The sequence below is a fragment of the Schistocerca nitens genome, chromosome 1, assembly GCF_023898315.1.
Source record: "Schistocerca nitens isolate TAMUIC-IGC-003100 chromosome 1, iqSchNite1.1, whole genome shotgun sequence".
Lineage (NCBI taxonomy): Eukaryota > Metazoa > Arthropoda > Insecta > Orthoptera > Acrididae > Schistocerca > Schistocerca nitens.
This window is the reverse complement of record NC_064614.1, coordinates 215,893,449-215,903,754: the sequence shown is the minus strand read 5'-3', so window position 1 is coordinate 215,903,754 and position 10,306 is coordinate 215,893,449.

Genomic DNA, 10,306 nt, shown 5'->3' with positions numbered 1-10,306 from the left:
TTAAAACGCCCATCCGAAAGTTCAAATTATCCTGCAACTGGAGCACTCTAGAGAACTCTGTTTATCTGATTGTTCTCCTCCTCTTACGGTACGGTCTTAAGAATAGCATGAGGTCCATACAGATGCCTAACTCTTCATTTAAAATTTCTGTCACAGTTGCATATAATTTATAATGGTGATTGGTTGCGAAAGCAGTCGTTCATTTTCAGACCAGATCTGCAGACGTATACTGTTTCACCAGTTGAAAGTATCACACAGTAATATGGTCTCCAATGCATCTGTTTTAAGACTGTGTTATCTTGCCTGAGTTTTTCGGTGACTGTTTGCTTCAATAAGCACTTCAGTGTAGGTCTGGTCTGAAAATGAATGACTACGTTCTAAACCAGTCAGCAGTAATGTTCGCAACTCTGATAGAAAATTTAAATAAATAACTATGAAAATCAGTTTCCCAACAAAATGATGGAACTACACTGTTGTACATTCTACAACGGAGAAATTTCAGAAGGGCAGGGACAACGAGGCGGCGGAACAGTTGGAATTGGTCAGTACTACGAACGAGGAGGGCAGGAGAAGATTGATGAAAGCAATGGAAGATCTAGATTTACCCATTTCAGCACAAAGAGCTGGGGCCAGCTGTGAAAATGAGGTGATACCACGGCACCTCACAGGCGATCTCTTGGCTCTGCCTCATCCGAGATTGCGACTGTCCTGAAACAGACCTACAAAATCCAACTGGAGACAGCTGAAAAGAAAGATTTCCATAAATAATAAAGTATATTAGTCAATACTCCAATCAACATGGACACTGAGCAAGAAATGTAGACTGAAGAAAGTACCCAGGCCTTGAAGCTAATGAAGACAAAAAATCAACTGGACCTGAAGATATCCTGGCAGGATTCTTGAATAAGCTAGGTATTTTAGGAAGGAAGTGGATGACCAATCTCTGCACGGAAAGCATCAGAAGGGGCGCTTTCCCTAAGATCTGGAAACAAGCAAAAGTCATCGCGCTGCTGAAAATCGGAAAATCTGATGTTCCTGCTACGTATCTCCTATAAACTATTCGAGTGAATTTTACTGACTAAATTAACCCCCCGCTCGACCAAGCAGAAATTGTTGCCACCAAGTGGTGTCCCTCACAACCTCTGTTGAGACAGGCTTCCGGAACAAGAGGAAAAATGGACTGGTTCTCATAGATCTTACATCAGTTTAGCATACAATATGGGTTGAGGGGCTACTGCTTAAACTATCTAGAATCATCAGATTCAGACAGACTGACACCTTACCCAAAAACATGTAACAAACAGGAAAATCAAGGTTTCTCTTCATGGCATAAACAGCAAGATCATGGTTCTCAAAAATGGCCTGCCACAGGGTTTGGCACTAGCTCCCATTCTTTTCAGTCTATATATTGCCGACATGTCAGACACAAAACCACGTAAATCTACGTAAACTGAAGACCTGGCCATGGCTTATCAAAGTAAAAATTTTATCGACCTCGATAGATTGTTGCATGCAGACCTTGAAGTACTGAACGCTTACTTTTCAAGTGGCACCTACATCCAAACCAGCATCATCCTGCAAAACGATCAGCACCAAATGCACCTTAGCAACAGAGACTCAAATAGAAAATTACAACTCCCTACGAAGGATATGCCCAAATATTTGGGAGTGAAGTTAGACCACTCTCTCATGTGTAATGCACATCCAGAAGATACAAGACAGAAACTAAATTCCCATAATGCTATCCTTGTCGGAACCTTTTGGAACGACGTGGGGTTATGGAGCGAGTACATTGACTACATCAGCGTTAGCTCTTATCCGCAGCGTGGCTTAATACTTTCCGCCAGTCTGGATGCGAAGTGCACACGTAGCTAAACTGGACGCCCAACTGAAGGAGACTGTGTGGATATGCTTTACAACACTCAGGGCCACCTATGTGCCTGGCTACCAGTCCTAGCATGCATAGAGCTCTCCGAAATTAGGTGATCACAGTTAGTCAAAATATCATACATAAAATCCTAGGCAACCCACGATCTAGCACCTCTAAACAAGCTTAAATCCAGGAAACCTTTATGGAAAATCAGCGAAGAACTGCAAGGCATCCACGCGTAAGCAGCTTGGAAAGTTGACGACCTCAGGAAATTGTGGAAAACTTTTAATCGTGTCAGTACGAGTGCTGGTAGATGTAAGCAACTAATGAACTAATTTGACTATCGAACAGTCCTAAATGTGAGTGGGGGAAATCAAATCAATGAACCGTTTACTTGTGTGTGAAGTGCATGGCTATGAGGTTGATCTGAAGATCATACACAGACTCTCTGACACAGTCAAGGAGTGGATCATTAATATTTGTAATAATGTATAGTATTATAAGACCATATGTAAAGAATATTGGCTTGGCTCTGAGCACCATGGGACTTAACATCTATGGTCATCAGTCCCCTAGAACTTAGAACTACTTAAACCTAACTAAGCTAAGGACAGCACACAACACCCAGCCATCACGAGGCAGAGAAAATCCCTGACTCCGCCGGGAATCGAACCCGGGAACCCGGGCGTGGGAAGCGAGAACACTACCGCACGACCACGAGATGCGGGCCAAAGAATATTGGTACTGAGTGTGGAGCTATTAGGCTGTTTCAGTGAATGCATGATGTGATAAATGCCTTTGTAAATGCCAAACGAGTAAATAAATAAATTGTACATTCTCAATAATTCCGAAGGAAGGAAATGTGATTCATTTGAAATATCTTAATATACAGCATCAGAGTCGAGGGGCACGAAAGGAAAGCAATGGTTGGGAAAGGAGTGAGACAGGGGTGTAGCCTATCCCCGATGTTATTCAATGTGTATATTGAGCAAGCAGTGAAAAAAGAAAAATTCGGAGTAGGTATTAAAATCCATGGAGAAGAAATAAAAACTTTGAGGTTCACCGATGACATCGTAATTCTGTCAGAAACAGCAAAGGACCTGGAAGAGCAGTTGAACGGAATGGATAGTGTCTTGAAAGGAGGATATAAGATGAACATCAACAAAAGCAAATCGAGGATAATGGAATGATGTCGATTTAAATCGGGTGATGCTGACGGAATTAGATTAGGAAATGAGACACTTAAAGTAGTAAAGGAGTTTTGCTATTTGGGGAGCAAAATAACTGATGATGTTCGAAGTAGAGAGGATATAAAATGTAGACTGGCAATGGCAAGGAAAGCGTTTCTGAAGAAGAGAAATTTTGTTAACATCGAGTATAGATTTAAGTGTCAGGAAGTCGTTTTTGAAAGTATTTGTATGGACCGTAGCCATGTATGGAAGTGAAACATGGACGATAACTTGTTAGGACAAGAAGAGAATAGAAGCTTTTGAAATGTGGTGCTACAGGAGAATGCTGAAAATTGGATGGGTAGATCACATAACTAATGAGGAGGTATTGAATAGGATTGCGAAGAAGAGAAGTTTGTGGCACAACTTGACTAGGAGAAGGGATCGGTTGGTAGGACATGTTCTGAGGCATCAAGGGATCACCAATTTAGTATTGAAGGGCAGCGTGGAGGGTAAAAGTCGTAGAGGGAGACCAAGAGATGAATACACTAAGCAGATTCAGAAGGATGTAGGCTGCAGTAGGTACTGGGAGATGAAGAAGCTTGCACATGATAGAGTAGCGTGGACAGCTGCATCAAACCAGTCTCAGGACTGAAGATCACAAAAACAACACAGCATCAGTGTACAAAATGTACTCAGATGGAGGTAATTTAGCGGCGCAACCACACTCGTAGGAACGTTAACGCTTCTGACACTTTCTCTGTCGCCTCTCCATAGTAAAGCCCTGTTTAAACTCATCAAAAGCTGAAAGCCACTCGTCCCATTAAAGTTGTTGTTTGCACATCATGATATCGACGTCTCTTTAGTTCCAGATACCTGGTAGTACGGCAAAGAGAAGGAATCTGAGTAGCCATTTACCGTATTAACATCTCGAGAAAGCGTATGACACAGTGTCGCTGAAGGACCAGAAATACTGAGGCGGAGAGGGCTTGAAAAGACGTAAGTTACAAGTATATGCAAGCTATTCATATTTGTAAAGTGTGTAATCAAAGTGAGGAATAAAATTTCATCACAGCCTTTGAATATTACAAAGGGATTAATACAAGGATGTACGTACCTCCCACACTGTTTAAAATACACACCCAGAAAGCCTTAGACTTGTGAAGTAGGAAGTGAGCAGGAATGGGCATTCAACGTGCACCTTATTCTTCCCGGATGTTCGGGTAGTGGTGGCTAGTGAAGAGGATTATGTCTGCTTTATGACTAGAAAATTATTAGAGGAACACGATTGAAACAGACACCGTCTCTACAGGCCTTGAAGACTCAACGTTACCGACCGGCCGCCGTGTCAACCTCAGACCTTAGGCGCACCGGTTGCAGATATAGAGGAGCATGTGGTCGTTGTCAGTTTTCGTGACTGGAGAAGAATGCAACAAGCGGGAGTGAAACTAAATGTTCAAAATACTGAATACCTAAGCAGTGGAGGGCTACAGGGGGCCTAGCTTTTTGTTTCGTCTCTTTATTTATAGAGATCACTGAACATATGTCAATTCTATACATCCACCTAAACCATTGGACTGATTTCAGAGAAATTGATACACCTATCATTATATGGTAGAAGCTCTTTCTGGGTAATAACCACATACCTACCATAAGGGTGTGGATGAAAATGGATTGCCATAGAAGCATAACTAAGGCGGGAGCGATACTATCATACTTCTTTGTCAAAGCTGATGTCAAATATTTATGCAAAAAAAATTTGACTGTGTAATAGGAAACTTTGTCAAATCTCGCTTTTCGTCAAAGAAATATGATCAAATCTAGAGCGTCGAAAGTAGTTGCCTTCTGTTCACTGCAGTGTGAAATGCAACGACTTGGAGCGCTGGTGTCGCTACAGCGACTTCACGTCACTGCAGTATAGCTGTAATCATGGATGCAATTTGGCGTGTTCCTTCGACTCTTTTCTAGTAACCTTACTTCTACTAGGGTGATGGTAAGCAAGCGGCTCAATGCATGCTATTAATTGTGTGCTGATGGGCAGGTGGAATTGATGCAGGCGACTTCACATCCACAATCGCAGCTACAGCCATCCTCCTCTACATTTGGAAACATCCAGCCAGCTTTTCATCAAGCCGGAATAGATCATGTGGTCACACTCTAAAATAAAAAAAATTCTTTCTTTGATTTGCTTTCTACTTTGTCTATTTTTGAACTCTGGATGCCAGAAGTTCATCTGTGAAGCGCTTTTTACTAATTTTGTAGATGTGGGAACACTAGTTCCATTAATTAAATTGCCGGCCGAAGTGGCCGTGCGGTTAAAGGCGCTGCAGTCTGGAACCGCAAGACCGCTACGGTCGCAGGTTCGAATCCTGCCTCGGGCATGGATGTTTGTGATGTCCTTAGGTTAGTTAGGTTTAACTAGTTCTAAGTTCTAGGGGACTAATGACCTCAGCAGTTGAGTCCCATAGTGCTCAGAGCCATTTGAACCATTAATTAAATTATTAAAAAATAAATATAGGTCTCTTTCTCATATACTGTACTAAACATGTATTTACCTTCACATATTCCTCCTTCACTGCTTTATAAATCACTTCACACATTTCAGGATTTATTTTGGCTAATGTGCAATGTGATATTCGAATGCTGTATTGTAAAATATAGTAAAGAGAGAGATGCCACCGGGTTCAAATAAGATTTAGCCTTTTCTTTCGTCTACTTCTATACAGAAATCATTGTACGTATGTAAGTTCTATATCTCCACCTAAGCCACTTGACTGGTTTCAGTCAAACTTGGTACACATATCACAATCTGGAAATACGCTCTTTTGGGGTAAGAATAATGTACTTTCCATATGGGTGTGCGTGGAGATGGGTTTCCAGCTCATAACTCAGGAACATCTAGAGAATTCTCAACCAAATTTTATACTCACATTTTCGTTATTTGTGTGGTTTTTTACACTTATATGTATAGAAATACTGTGGGTTTTTTTCCCCTACGACCCCTGGAAGTGATGGTGGGAGGAAGAAGCCATCTCAACATTTTCCTTAACGACCAATATTAATATCGAATCCATAGATTTTTGGTGACAATCTAGTTTACTCTTAACATCCCGAAACAGTTTTTACCAAGCTAGTACATATATCATTTGCTATCTGGAAAAAGTTACTGTGACTGGAAGACACCTTTTTCACCCTTATGACTGAAGATTGAGGGTGAGAAAAGGTGATATAAAAACGTAATTCAGAAGGCCTTGAACAGTTCCAATAAAATCTGACATGCATATGCACAAAAATTGTGTTGGTACCTGTACATGTGAAGGTGAGGGAAAGTTCTGACATGTAAAAATCTTCGAAAACGATCTGTTGATATTTCTTTTCTGTATTTTGTTGACCTGGAGTACATGAAGCACGATCAGTCTCTTATTGTGGCGTTCAGTGCGTCAATCACACCGTGAGAAATACCAATGTAGTGAGCTTCTTTCATGGCGAAAGACAATGGCATAGTTCTGAATACCACAGATAAAATACATCTAACATCTGAAGTTTGTCGGTAACAGTCACATTGCTCGAAACGACAATTAGTTACCCTTGTCAGTATATCTGAAACGAAACAGAAGTCTATTAGTCAGTTTAAAGAGAAAAGAAAAAAGTGCAACTATTGTGAAGAAACAGATTATCAGGAACACCATCGACTTCAAAATGTCTACATGTGTGAAATACCTATATGTTACGCGTGCATGCAGGTGATGCCACAGGAATACCTAATTCCACTTATGGTTACATGGCGTTTTATGCCCAAAGTCATGCAATCTATTTACAATGTGATATGCAGATCCCAATAGTCAGTATAATCAGTTCTTAAACGCTACACGAAAAGTGTGAATAATAATCACTATTGTCAAAGACTCCACTGCTAATTACTTATTCTCCTCATTTCCTCTTAATGCACTGAAGAGGAAACAGGGGTCAGAGTGTATCATATCCACACAACAAGCCATAGGAGGGTGGCATGCGTTCCATGCATTAGGCCTATAGAGATGCTAGAATGAATACATTTTGGTGAGATAAGGTGTGAAAGCCAGGCGAAAAACTTGAAGCTTGAGACCATTGGACCGGCCATTGGAAGCAACTACACTGTGTACATCCAAGTGAAAGGGTCTCTGACTGACTATTAGAAATTATCTCAGTAGAAGTCGTATTTTTTTTCAGTATGTCTACATGCAAGGATTTTGCTTGTCCATGGTTTGAAATCTGTCATTTAGCTTAAGAGATTCTCTGCCCATTCTCCGCTTTCCTTCCCAGGCCACGTGATTATTAGTTAACCATGACAAAATCCACGAACGTAGCAATTCGTTAGGCTTGTTAATAAAATTATTATTGCTTGGAACCCACAGGGTCTGCTGCAGTTGGCCAGCGAGATTCTTACACTGACAGAACCAGGGAAGTGCTAGAAAGTCGGAACATGCTTACATCAAGGATGCTGAAGAACGTACTTGGCATAAAGAGAAATGTCTCCAACTTGGAGCAGAGAATAGAGATCGTGCCGCCACTGCGACCATCCTCCACACACACACCGTTTAAGAGCGGTAAGCATGAGCTGTCGATGTCAACGCCAAGGCAATGGGAATGCAAAGTTGTTAATTTGTGTCAGCGTTTAAGTGTACAGCTTTACCACTTAGTTGCACCCATCACGCATTTTTGCGAATCTGTTGGTGTTTGTACTTGCTATTCTGTGGTCCCTTCTTTAAATCACTAGCCAGTTCCGCAATATAGTTTCATATTGTACTCGCATGTGCCCATCCATCTGCGCCAAGGTTACAGCTGATGATTGCAACCTTTTACCCATTTATCAAATATTTATATGCTTGATTTTACGGGTAAATCATTTTAATTGATGCCTTATAGCAACAAACCATTTTTTATAATAATTACAAGTTTCATTTTATAGTTAGACAAGTCCCTCCATTAGTATACCTGTTAGAGTTGTGGTACTCGTACTTTCATGCTTAATTGGGCTACACAGAGTAATTATCATTTAATGAGTCTTTATCCATTGTGTGACATTGCTTCTCTGAAATTTGTATGATCTTCCATTCCCTGTAGGTAACTGGGGATCAGACTCGTAGCATCTTACGGATATGCTAAACAGCTCAATAGACGCCTTTCAGTATCATGCACATTTATTAAGGCCTCTTCTTAGTTAAAATGTTTTGCTTAAATATCCACACAGCGTAGGGCGCCATATTCACGAAAAACGCAACGAATTCACGTAATGGATTACTGTTTGTGACAGTTTATAAACTAAACTGTCCGTGACAGTTCAACTTAAGGTGCCAAAGATGTCAAATATAACGGAGGGACACAAAATCTCCATTCCTTCCTTCTTCTTATAATGGGCCTCCAAGAATAGCTTGACACCCTGTGCAGATCTGTAATGTTTGTAAATTCATCTGATCTGACCTTATATCACGAAAGATAGCACATGGCATGAATCGATACCATTTTCATTCCTATACCACCCTTCACTAAAAAAAATTTATGATTTTGTTGCCGACTATGAAGAGGCTGCAGACATTTGTGAGGCTGTGCCCAGTAAAAACTGATCTGTCTGAATTTCGATTTGTCTGATTTGCTGCACAACGTTCTGAAAGCGTGTGGATTAACTGATAATCGTTTTTTCAGCACTCTTAAGGAATGTTATAAATTAAATGTCACGTATCGTGAAATCAGAATGGTCCTTAACCAAGTTCGGCAGCTCTTTATCTCCTCTGGTGGTCAAAAAGTAAATCTTAAACATAGGCTACCTATGCAGGTCCCTGACGAAGATGGCAGTACGTAAAATTAGGATTTATAGGTGAGGAGTGAAGTACACACGAAGAGACTGAAACGGGAAGCAAGAAATGTACGATATATCAAATCAGTGCAAGAACCAAAGAGACAACTGGAAACACTGCACTCCCAGAGTGAACACCACGCTACACGTATAGCATGCCAATACCAAGAAATGTGATTACACAGCAGGAATTTTATATGTACAAAGAAGTATATAACAAAACGTATTTCTTAAAAAGTTTATATATTGAAGAAAAGCAGCAACATGACTGTGTAAACTTTTATTCAGATACAAAACTAATTTTTTATTCAGAAGTCACTTCTTGTTCTAGCTCACAGGAGACACATATGTAGGGGTTGAAGGAAATGGAAATGCCGTGTGGATAGGGCCTCCCGTCGGGTAGACCATTCGCCTGGTGCAAGTCTTTCGAGTTGACGCCACTTCGACGACTTGAGTGTTGGTGGGTATGAAATGATGATGATAAGGAGAACACAACACCCAGTCCCTGAGCGGAGAAAATCTCCGACCTACCCGGGAAATGAACCCGGGCCGGTAGACATGCCATTCAGTTGCGCTGAGCTGATCACTCAGTTACCAGGGATTAGGGGTTGATGATAAAGTGATAGAATACTGGGTATGCCAAATTGGTATCCACTCATCTTGTGCATACAGACAGGTAAGTTGCTAATCTACTTTACATGTCGGTGACTCAACAAGTCGTTAGAACTCCAGAAACGGAAAGCCACGTTGCGTCTACAGCCGTCTATAGCTGCGAAAGTGTTGCCGGTGCAGGATTTTGTGCGTGTCCAATAAACGCTCTATGGCATCCATGTCAAGCGATCTGGGTGGCCAAACCATTCGCTCGGAACTCCATAATGTTCTTCAAACTCTCGATAACAATTGTGGCCCAGTGACATTGCTCCCTGTCATCTATGAAAATTCCATCTTTTTGGAAACATGATGTCAAGGAATGGCTGTAAATGATCTGCAAGTAGCCATACACCCAGAGCACCCTGTCCATTCTGTGTAAAGGCAGCCCACACCATTATGGAGCCACCACCAGCTTTGAACTCTGTTGACAGTTCTAGCCCATTTCTTAGTGGGTTCTGCGTCACATTCGAACTCTACCATCAGCTCTTACCAACAGTAATCGGAACACATCTGACCAAGGTCTTACTATCATCTGAGGTCCAACCAATATGGTCACGAGGCCAGGAGAGGCAATGCAGCCTATTTCGTGCTGTTAACAAAGGCACTTGCGTCGGTCTCCTACTGCCATAGCCAGTTAACGCCAAATATCGCCACACTGTCCTAAAATATACGTTCTTCGTATGTCCCAAGCTGGTTCATGTGGTTATTTCACACAGTGTTCCTCGTCTGTTAGCTCTGACTACTCTACGCTCGCTGCTCTCGGCCGTTAAATGCAGGCCGTCA